Below are 12,703 nucleotides of genomic sequence, written 5' to 3'. Positions count from 1 at the left end.
GAGAGAGAGAGAGAGAGAGAGAGAGAGAGAGAGAGAGAGAGAGAGAGAGAGAGAGAGAGAGAGAGAGAGAGAGAGAGAGAGAGAGAGAGAGAGAGAGAGAGAGAGAGAGAGAGAGAGAGAGAGAGAGAGAGAGAGAGAGAGAGAGAGAGAGAGAGAGAGAGAGAGAGAGAGGAGAGAGAGAGAGAGAGAGAGAGAGAGAGAGAGAGAGAGAGAGAGAGAGAGAGAGAGAGAGAGAGAGAGAGAGAGAGAGAGAGAGAGAGAGGATGAGATTAAAAATAGGAGAAACGAATGGAAAATATTCATCGAAATCGAATCGGATATATATATCGCGCACATATATTTGCATAATCCATGACCGAAGTCGATTTGTTAATTCGAACACATTCGAATGCGCATCGTTCGAGATATTATGTCAATTTTCGATTTCGAATCGTTTACATTTTTTTCCTTAACCGCGCTCGTGATAGAAACTCGGGTTACGTAAAATTTAATTATTTATCGAGAAATTTAACGATATACGGATAACGCGGAAAGATATTAACATAACAATAACAACAGAAATGAAGACATAAATTAAAAATGGAGTTTTTAAAAAATCCAATCGTATTTTTCCATTTCCTTTTTTTTTTTTTTTTTCGCATTGAAATTGACTGAAATTGAAAACCATTAATATTTAAATTGATAATCTCTATAAATATATTATTATTTAGAGACTCGTTTTGAAATCATCGCTAGCATTGTTGTATTGACGATAAATATAAATATTTCTTTCTTTATCTGCAGCTAATAAATAGCAGCAAATAACAGTTATATTATTCATCTTAAAAATCACGTTTTAAATATTTCATTTACTTTTAACAATTCTCATGTATTATTTCTTTTAGCCAATGTTACTTCACATTTCAAAGAAACATTTAATAAATTTCATGTTACTTTTCTTCACTAATTTATTTTTCACAAATTAACACTGAAAAATAATTCAACATTCCTTAAACTATCCTTAGTTTCAGTCAAATATTATTCTTTCGATAAATATTCTGTATCACTTCTTTTGCCTAGCAACTATTTGCCTGAACTACAAAGAATATCGTTGGCTGAGAATTTATCGTAACCGCGCATGCGCGTAACTCGTATAGCGAGACGAATCTTGGCCGACAATTTCATCGATTTAGGTTATTCTCGTTCGATCCAAACTCTCGATATCGAATTTCGACTCTGTACGACGTTCAATTGGGTCGTCGCATTGGCGGGCGCGTTTAAAATTCACGTTATTAACAGGGCAAACAGACGTCATTAATTCACGATTGTCGTAGAATCCTTCGTTCCACCGCGAAAGTTACACGGATCCCGACACGAATCGTCTCTCTCTCTTTCTCTCTCTCTCCGCTTGTATTATATTAATCGGCCATCCTTTTCCACGCGATTCCGGCCTATTTGTCGGGAACAATGGGCCGGAGCGGAGAAAATATGGGGTGTAGATTCGATCCAACACTCGGTTTGACGTGCTTGGAAATTTTTTAAGAGAATGCTAATTAGTTCCGTGTTCCATGATCTCTGGTAATAGAACCGGCGTAATTGAATAGGTTTGGGTAATTAATTTTGATAATTACGGATGGTGAAGAGACAGGTAGCAAGGAATTGAAATGAATGGTAAACGTTTTTGCTTTGTGTACTGAAAATTCAAGAATTATTTTTTTCACTATATTAGATATTAAATAAAAAAATACTTTCAAGGATGATTTTCATTTATACAAAACAACGTAGAAATTGATTTTTTATTTAATACTATTATAAGTAAAAGATAAACAATTTTAATGTTGTAATTAATAGAATTACTTTTACATTCAATTACTCCATTTAATCCAATATTTATTTTACGAGTCTTTTTCAATTTTTTTACTTACACGTCCAGCTTTCTCAACCGACTCTATCCGACGAAATAAAAATATCGTGTATCAGAAGAACTTAAAAAAATTTCCAAATTTTTTTCCCCTCAAATACATCCGCTAAGATTTATTTCAAACTTAGATAACACAACAATGGGAAATTCTCGCATTCGAGCAGCGTGAAAATAAGCCAAGACGTTTCCACGTGGAAATAAACGATAAATCCTATCCAAACTCCATCGATCTCGCGATATCTATTCAATTTAAATCTCGAGAACTCGCGATATAACGATCGAGCTCGAACTTTCCTTCGAGTCCTCGATTGTAGGAGGACGGTGGCGGCTCCCTCCATCTTCCCCCGTCATTTGTTCTGATCCGTTAGTTACGGATCTTTGGAAACTACGAGCCAACGTCCAACGTCAAACCCTCGATTCCCTGGGAACGTGGATGAGGAGATTGTTGCTGACGCGAAGCGTTGGATCGAGCTATATGCGATTTCCTATAAACTCCTCCCCCGATGTGTGTCGTTCTCGAGAATCATTCGTCCTGAATCGAATCGAAACGTTCGTTCATTTAAGAACAATTGAAAACACTTCTTCGAGGATAATATTAATTGCAATAGTTATTTTTAAGATGGCGGATTACGAATCGAATATAATTATAATTGTAATAGTTATTTTTAAGATGGCGGATTACGAATCGAATATAATTGTAATAGTTATTTTTAAAATGGTGGATTACGAATCGAATATAATTTTAATTGTAATAGTTATTTTTAAGATGGCGGATTACGAATCGAATATAATTTTAATTATAATAATTATTTTTAATCCAAGATGGTGGATTACGAATCTAATTGTAATTATAATAGTTATTTTTAATTTAAAATGGCAGATTACGAATCGAATATAATTATACTAGTTATTTTTAATCCAAGATGGCGGATTACAAATCTAATTGTAAATGTAATAGTTATTTTTAATCCAAGATGGCGGCCTACAAATCGAATATAATTATAATTGTAATAGTTTTTTTTAATCTAAGATGGCGGATTACAAATCTCGCTTTTCTAAAACGGCGAGATCGATCGATTAAACGTTATTATTATACTTTATCGATAATTCTCTTTCGTTTTATCGAAAAATCCTGATTATCATAATATCGATTAACAAATTTCTTCCCTTCGAATCGATTGAATAAACCACTTCGAGTTTATTAATAAACTTGCGACCATCGAGAGAATCATCATTCTCTCTGGCTAATAATAAATCGATCGTTTATACCGTTTCGATGGATCCTCGAATCGAGGGAATGCGAGGAGGAGGAAGAAAAACAGAGAAGTGGATCACCGAGAGATGGAAAGTTTAATCTGAATTCATTCGATCGTCTCGAGGCTGGATTTCTTTCGCCCAGTTTTTTCTTCTTTTAAACAGACGAGAGAGTGGAGGGGGAAGGGAAAGGAAGGAAACAATCGCGGTTTCTAAAATCGTTCGATCGGTCGGCTTGCTCCTTCGACTGTGGGCTGCGAGAACATGGAAACGTGATGGCTCTCGTCGATATCACGTCGTTCTGTTCCAATTTTGATGATAATTTATCAATGAATTTTTGGGATTTCTGCGTGTGGTTTTTTTTCTAACGATTTTTTCTTTTTTTTTTGAATTTTGATTTGTTTGGAAATTAAATGAATATTCTAAGATTCTCCGTGGGATAATTTAATTTTATAATAATGTGAACAGTGAAAATTTTGCATCGAGAGGAAAATATATTTTTGGGATTGTGATTGGTTTTTATCGAAATTGAATTCGAATCTGTTAATAATTAAGTAAATCTTTTGTAATTAGAGATACGTGAAATTTTTATAGATTCTTTTCAACACTTATTTTCTCTTATTCTCAGTATTTATTTATTCACTATTGTTTTAGAAAATTGGCCAAAAAAGATTCGAAAAGAAATGTCAAAATTTCGAAAAACTATTAGAATATCCCAAAATTGTTATCGAAAATTTTCAAAAATTTCAAGCTTAAAAACAAGATTCAATAGGTGCAATTTAAACTCATTTTCACTAATTTATACATTCTTCTGATTCGTATTAATTTCCATTAGTTTCAAATTTTGCTTTCGAAAGTTAAATTTAATAAAAAAAAAAAATTCAGAAAGAAACTTTTTACGTTTCTACATTTCAGATCAGAGAACACCTTAATTTTTCCTTGACAAACATCGTCGACACGATTATAAACAAAGTAATAATAAATAAAACTTAATTTTTAATAACACGGATCTTAATTCAAATATAAGTCGAACGATCATTTTATCCGAGAAAAATTAGAACGATCTATGAACTAATGCAATTTGCTATACGAAATAAAATTATTAGTGGATGAATTATTATTGCGCGGAATACAAACAAATCGTGTTAAATCCAGCACCAGTTATCAAAACGAAAAATTCGCGTTATCGAGCTTATGCTCATTTGCCCACACGCGAAAATATATTTTGTCACGTTTATTGTTTGCTTTAATTTCAACACCATGTATCAACTAATTGCACATTCAAATTAAGTTGTTGATACAAACATGGATATCAGCTGATTGATTCGGTTATTAATGAAACCGATCGGATAATATTTTTCTCCATTCCGTAAATGATATGAATCCGTGTCCCATTCTATCGTTGAAATAAAAAATAGGAGAAGAAGAAAAATATTTAGAGTGGAATATTTTGGAAAGAGCGAAATAATTGTTTATCCATGCGAAATAATTTTTTTCTTCCACTCCACTTGAAAAAGTACAATTTTTATTAATCAAACTTGATTAAATTCATCAAAAAGCGTAGCAACGTAGAGAGAAAGAAAAAAAAATCAAAATTTATTTCTCACGAATTTCCTCGATTTTTAAAAAAATCCTCCTCTTCTCATCGATTTATTATTCTTCGAATCGAATCCCGATTCAAATTTGCCGCCGATTTTAAACTCGTCCGGTTCCGGTTGAAAATTAACAACGACTTACGCGAGATGGAATCGGAAGAGTCGCTTCTCTCTCTCTCTTGCGCGCGCGAGCGCGCCCCACCTCTTTCCCTCCATTTTGAATTCGAACACGAATTCGAAACTATTAGGCAAGTGCATAAATTCTGCACGTCCGCCTCCCTCCCCTCCCCTCCCTCCTTTACCTGACGTCGCGCTCGAATCGTCGCCCTATCTGCATTTTGTCCGTATAATTGGGAGATTTCTGTTTGTCGAACGTACCGCGAGGATAGATATATGGATATATATGGGGGAATTTCGTTTTAAAATTTGACTCGTTGTCCAAATCGAAAAGGGACGGGAAAACAATTTTAAAACCGCGTTGCGCACGGTTTATTTTTACACGGAATTATTATATCTCTTGTTTTTCCCTTGTTTACCCGCACAATTTTGTAAATACCGTGCAAAATACATCCACTTTTATTTATTGATTGGATAAGAATATTTTTTTTTTTGTTTTTCAAAAAGGAACTTGAAACTTGTCTTGAATAAATTTGGATGGCGATTTCAAGCAATTTTTCTTTGCAGAAACTTTTTTTCCTCTTAACGAGATTATTAACGAAAAAGCAATATCTTAATAATCGTAGAAAGTTGGAGAAGGATTATAGATTAAAATAAGAATTCGATGTATAATGTATCCTTTCGTTCGAAGTTTTATATACACGAAGCTATTTGTATAATAACATTACTGTGACTCTCGATGATGACTTGGAGAAATTTGTATATAAAAACTTATTATTTCACCATCTCATTCAAACTCTTATATCCACTTTCATCTGTAACATATTTCCAAGTCTTACTTAATATAAACTCTATTAGTATCCACTGCAAATAAATTCAAAAAAATTATAGATTAAAAGAAATTGTTATCATCTATATATATATATATATATATATATATATATATATATATATATATATATATATATATATATATATATCTTTCTTCTGTTTCACACAAAAGTCTTGCACACGAAACGACACGTGTAATATCGATTTACGCGGAGTTTATAAAACACGTGAATAGCAGTGGATCGAGCTATACCATAAATTGTGCAACTAGACTATACTAGATCCTAGTATGTGTCTCGCGCACGACAGTACGCGCATTCAACGGTTGAAAGGGAACGCTGTTTCGCAGCCGCATAAATTTCTTTTTTAACATGTGGGAATCGATGTGTAGGACTCGTTGCTGACCCGAAGCGGCTTCTGGTCTTGGTCTTTCCTATGCTTTTCTTTATTCACCGAGACTTTTTCACCATCTTTTGTTTCCACTTACGAGAAATCGAGGGAAATTTCTGTTTTTATTCGCACGCATGCGCATTGTAATATAACGTATATAACGTAACGTCTTACTTTTATTGATATTGGATTTCTGCGATTAACCAAATGTTTGTTCAAATCTTCGAAAAAAATGTTGAAAATCGGTAAAAAATCTAATAATTAAAGTTACGAATGAAGATGAGTTGCATAAATTAATTCCATAATTTATCGTTCATTTTTAACTTTAAATCGATCTTTTCAATGCCCAACTCTGATCGTCGAGCAAAAGCTGGCCGGAATGGAATCAAGCTATCGAGATCTGTGTCAGGACATAACATTAACAGTCCCGTGCAATAAATAAAAAGAGATATCGCGCGCAATGGGGCGGGACATTAGACAGGAAGGAAAACTGTCTTCGTCCCAAACGGAAATGTCATAAACCACGCGCGTTCCACGCTTCTTATCTCCCTCCCTCTCTCTCTCTCGTTCCCCCTCCCCTTCTCTTTCACTCTTTCTCTTTCTCTCTTATTCTCCTGTGCGTGCTTCCGTTTCGTTAACCTTAATGCACCAAGTCTTTACGTCATCGTTTTTCTCAGCTGCGCTTCTTCCCCCACTCCTCCCTCGCGGTTCGATTATTCGTAAAAAAAACGGATGCCCCCTCTCTTCCCCCTCCGGCCGGATGATATCGCTCTTCTTTTGGGGAGGGGAGGGGGAGGGGGGAAAATAAGATAACTCGCGATGAGAATACTTTTTTTAATCGTCGATTAGAAGCGGGATTCGTATTGGAAACGGAACGTAAATTAATTTCACTAATTTTCTCATTAAATTGTTGCTCGATTTTAATTTTACTCGAAATTAAATACGGGTCGAAAAAAAGTGTAATTTTCGAAGTTTTGGCTCATTTTTTTTAATTAAGATAATAATAATCATTCGATGAGGTGAAAAGTTAAATTAATAAATAAGAAAAATCTTTCGATTAATTCAATAATTTTCTCTTTGAATCGAAACTGCGCGATTCAACTTTTGGGACATTTTTCCCCTAGAATTGTTAGAGAAAGGGAGAGGTGGAGGGGAGAGAGAGGGAAATTTAATTCGACAAGTTAAGGATAATTCGGGGAAAATAAATTCGCTTCGTTTTAAAATTTTACACAATTAACGTGGAAAAGTGATAGAAAAACGTGCCTCCCTCCGATATTATTTCCAACTGTTTAAAAGTTGCGCGGTTGAACGTTAATGGATTAGCTAATTCAATTTCGTGGCAACGTTGCGTAAGTGGTGATAAGTAGCGCGCATTAATCCATTACGTATTATTAAATATTGTAATGAAGCGAACGTTACGTCTTAAACCTTTTCTGAAAATCGACCAATTAATAATAATAATAATAATAATAGCTCCTGTTTTAAAATTCAAATTTTACCCTTTACCACACATTGTGCATAGATAAAACTAGTTAATTGCGTGGTATCTGATCCCTCGTGTTACGTGTGTCGCGTTTCAAGTATTTTATCACACAACAATTTTTCAATTATTTAACGTTTCAAAAAAATTCCTTCGTCGTTGATAAAATTTTTAATTTTCGAAAGAAACGATACTGTCTCGTGCTATTTTTATAATAAAAAAAAAGTTACAATTTTTATATTTATATAATTCTTCTTTGAATTTCTCTCTGATCGTGGAATCGTGGAACGTATGGCTGTACAATAATATAATTTTTCTTTCGATTTAGTAACTTAAGAAAATTTAATGGCGATTTTTATAAATATTTGTGAATATTAACCTAACAATTAAAATATTACAATCGATTATTTTCTTATTTTTTACCGAATTAAAAATTAGAGAGTTAAGTTACCAATTTTTATTGATAATTATCAATAACCTCACTTTTTCGAAAGGTAAATTTTAGGTCAGAACAAATTTAACCGTTCTGCTAATTTTTACGAATTATTAATTACAATTTCACCAATTTTTAGAATTATATTCGTACAAATATTTATACAATCTCAATTTCAAAAATTAAATTAAATTTGAAAACGATCTCGCGAAATCTGGCCAAATCTGGAAAAAAACGATTCGATATACCAATTCGAGGGAACATCCTTATCAATTTCTCAATACACACACACACACACACATATGTATATTTGTCCAAAAACTCGTTTGGAGAAACGAACGCGGTGGAAAGTTCACTTTGACCGCGATGCACGGTCACAGATAGCGTGTTGCATGCGCATCGCGCAGGAGAGGATCGAATGTAATCAACTCGAAGCGGGTCGCGACACGGACGAGTCGAACCCTTTCGTGACTCGACCACGTCCGGCTCGCTGTTTTCGAGTTGATTCGGTTCCGCGCGATCGAAATTACTCCCCGCTATTCAACCAGGGCCCTCGAGATTTTCCACGACTGCGGTTGCGAGAGCACGTCCGATTTCTTAACCCGGCAAATTAATGGATCCCTATTCAATGCAAAACAACGTGTAGAACGAGATTGGACGGTTGGACGATCGAGCGAATATTTTTTCTCCCTCGTTTGAAGTTTGTACGTAAGAATATCAAGATTTGGGAAATTGAAGTTGTTGATTTTACGAATTCACGAATTAAAAATTTGGAAAGGGAAAATTTGAATCCGATTAAAAGTTCCGTTTTTTATTATATAGAAAGTTTTTATAATATAATAGCTGAGGGATAAGAGAAGGAAGAATGAGTTTCAATCGATGCGAAATTGCTTGTAAATGCTCGAAAAATTTTAATTTCATCCGTTTAAATTTTTTATATTTAGTTGAAAAAAACTCACAATTAATATTAATACGATAATTTCTTAAAAAATCTTGATTTTTCGATATATTCGAGAGAGAATGATTAAAACTAAATCGAGACTTTATGCAGAAAAAAACTAATGGCGGTGCGTAAAATAATCAAGTGAGGTTATGTCACACGCGATAAACGCGATTCGTAAAATTTCCGCAAAACGGCAATTGGTGGACGGAGTGAATAACAATTTATTTGATGTCATTAAATATCGCGGATATTTGCCAGGAACATTATTCGACCGATATTTGCGTTACAAGGTTATTTAATGTTCGTAACAATGGGAAATTATCGTTTCCGCAAAATATACTATGCTCGATGCAAATCGTCCCAAACACACCGTGCATTTCGTTATGCGATCAACAATGCCAGTTGGCTGTGATATCATTGACATGTTGTAACGTTCCGATTTAACGACTTTGATCCTTCGATCTGTGCGCATGCGTGGTTACTGCGTAGTTCGTGGCAAATGGATACACCGTGAGTGCGATATATTCTTCTTTTTCGTATGGATATTATTGTGAGAATGATAGTAAGTGTAGTAATTGTGGAAAAATTAAAAAAAAACGAATAAACTATGCACGAATTAAGTTTTAAAATATTCGTGGTAATGGATTTTAAAGTTTTTTCGCAAGTGTTAAAAATTTACGTCGAACATAACCTAATCCGATTCAAATATATTTACGGATAAAACTCTCGAGAATTGTTTTCGCTACTTGATGAAAGCTAAAAAGTATGTTTGAGAGAAAATAAAAGTGGATACAATAATTAATCTCGTAAAGTTGGTGGCAATTTTCGTTTAATTTTTGCTTTAAATTTTATACGACGATACTTGGTGGTGTTAGTTTCGTGAATAAATAAATAAATTTAATAAGATTCGTCACGGATTCGGACAAGTGCGCGTGATTACGTTAAATTCCATTTTAAAGCTTTCATAACTACATTAATATTGGAACTATCTCGTCTCTAAACTAGTTTTAGATTACGTGATTTCGTATGCACTGAGCACAGGATTCGATATCCAACGATACATTTGCCGCCCGTTAACTCGGAAGAGTCATGCATAATAATCGTCCGGTATTGGATGCGAATCGAGAGAAACTGTAATTCCTCCAACTTGTCACGAATTACTAACACATAGCCGGTTGTACCGGCACACAGGCTCAGATGCGCGCAGATGCCAGCGATATCGAAATTATCAGAGAGATGGCGTGTCTGGGATCAATAGGTGGCTCTAATTTCAAAACTCTCTCGTGCATAAAGTAGCTTGCATATTGGCAGAATGGTTTCGCCTCCTTTATTAATTCCGTCTGTGCCCGATCTTTATGCGATTGATTAAATATATCGTGATGGATGAGAAGCGGTGTTCTCCTTTGAAAGAGACGATAGCCGATTGTAAATTATGTCGTCTAACCTAAAAATTGAACTCGTCGATATTGTATATAATATCCATGAAAGCAATGCAACTTTCTTATCGATTTCGTCCATCTTGTTTAGATAATATCTTCACGTCACGTTTAATTATTGCTTCGAGTTTTTATTATTTAAAAAAATCGCAGAGAAGAGTTTTTTAGATAGATTTTAATTTTCTTTTTTTTTTTTTACGTAGATTAATTTTAATTTTTAAAAAAATTAAACGTGCACGTATATTTCTGAGAAGATTAATACATTTGGAATATTCATGTATTCATATTTTTTTAATAGTTGAATAGTGAATGATTGGATGGAAAGCGCTGGAAATAAAATATGCAAATTGAAGCATATTTGCATCAAGTAAGCATCTTGTGTGTTGTTGCATGTTATTGCATAACATTCCTCGAATGTTTATAGACGTTATTCATAGTCGAAAGATTAAGTGTCTTTTAAAATGTGACTCTTTTTACGAGGAAAAGAATGAGTTGAAAGTTTTATATCTACGTGAACATACGTTCAACATATTTTTTTTAATTTTAAATAGTTAAAGAATAATTGAATAATAATAATAATTATTAACTTGTAGTAAATAAATTTTTAACCGATGAATCAAAGTTCAGATTGTGCAATAATATTCTATCATCGAATGATTAATTCCGTTTTATTAATATTAATAAACTGATCAAAAACTGACCAATGAAAAAATTAAAATCGAATCTTTTAATTTCCATCCCCGTTTGACATCTCGTTTCATTATCGAATCGATGGAAGTATCTGTATTAAAATTCGATAACACGATCCCCCCCCCGTATAACGTTGCCCGGGCCAATAATCGAGGCTCATTCGATTTTAATGCTAAATTATTCTCACCACCAACGTAAAACGACGAAGAACGAATGTTAAACCGCGCACGGATTAATATTTGATCGCGGATACGATAAATTCTCGGCGCCCTGTAATTGATAGCGAATAATTTGGTAATCCTACCGATAACAACCGAACCGATCCCCGTGTCCCTGCCACGGATTGCATAATTAATTCGACCGTTATCTTTCTGTTTCAGGTGAGTCTGAACGTAGCGGAGAAAACGTACGAGCGCTCTTCTCTTTGCGCTGTTACGCGCTTGTTATTCCATGTCGATACGCTTTAATGCACAAGTTTCACAATTCGCTTAGGTATGTACGCTCTTTTGATAATGATTATTTCCCTCCTCCTTTTATTATTATCATCCCGTTTGTGCTGACGTTTGAAATAAAAAAATTATCCGAAATGTAATTACGGTCAATGCTAACGATTATCTATAATTCTTCGTCGAGTCGAATTTTGAATTTCCCGCTCTTTTACGCTTTCGTTCATTTATCGATGTAATGGAACGAATCGGTTCGTTTAAATTTATCGCTAAAAATTAAACGTTACAGATTATAATTAAAGTAACAATTTTATTATAAGATTATAATTACAGATTATAATTAAAGTTACAAAAATTAATTAGATTTGTGTGATTTATGACAAAAATAGAGAATTAGAGAAATTAATCGAATTTGACAAAAAAGGGAAGAGAAAAAGAAAATTAATAAGAATCTTTTAATCTTTCAATATTAAAAAAATTGTAAAATGGTAAGATGAAGGAATATTTTAACGATCAGAAATTTCGTAAGCTTTTGTATCCGAACAATGTGCACGTACATCTCTCGGTGATTCATTGTTCGTGTTCCCAATCGTAAATCGTCTATCGTGCAGCAATACGTTCTTATCGTAACCGATTGCGTTCGATAAGATTCGAACGATGAAATTGATTTCCTTGATATCGTATGCAGGTAAGCGTTTCGAGCTTGGCTGTTGATTTATTTTTTTGGCCACGTGAAACTTTTTTTTAATCGCTATCGAGAATTTTCCCTCCTGCTTCTTATTCTTTTTTTCTAGCGAGATAAAAATGGAAAGAAAAAAAAATATATAAAATTACGAGATATTTTCAACATGATTCAAAAATCACTGATCCTAAAATAGGATAATTACAATTAGAAATTCATCCAACAAATAATACAGGATAAACTCTTAAACCTGAAACTAAAATAAAACTCTAAATTCTATAAAATATATTAATCTAAATCAAGGATATAAAATTCATATAACCAAAGATAAAAAAAATATTATTATTGATCTATAAATAAATAAATTTGAATAATTAAAAAAAAAATCACTCTTTAGATGAATAATTTTAATGCATCGCTAAAAGGTTGAAATATACCAAATAATATAATTTTATTAGGCCCTTTTCGATCTTGAATATACCCTAAAAATCTTTCGTTCTAATAAA

General features: G+C 33.5%; 1 protein-coding gene across 2 annotated transcripts in view; it reads left to right on the top strand.

Annotated features, from left to right (window-relative positions):
* Positions 1-12,703, top strand: part of LOC408618 (furin-like protease 2) — a 382,021-nt gene that overhangs the window by 159,587 nt on the left and 209,731 nt on the right. The gene's annotated exons all lie outside the window — the stretch shown is intronic.

Source organism: Apis mellifera, linkage group LG1 (genome assembly GCF_003254395.2).
Source record: "Apis mellifera strain DH4 linkage group LG1, Amel_HAv3.1, whole genome shotgun sequence".
In the NCBI taxonomy this organism is placed as follows: domain Eukaryota; kingdom Metazoa; phylum Arthropoda; class Insecta; order Hymenoptera; family Apidae; genus Apis; species Apis mellifera.
This window is presented reverse-complemented; position numbering and strand designations above follow the sequence as displayed.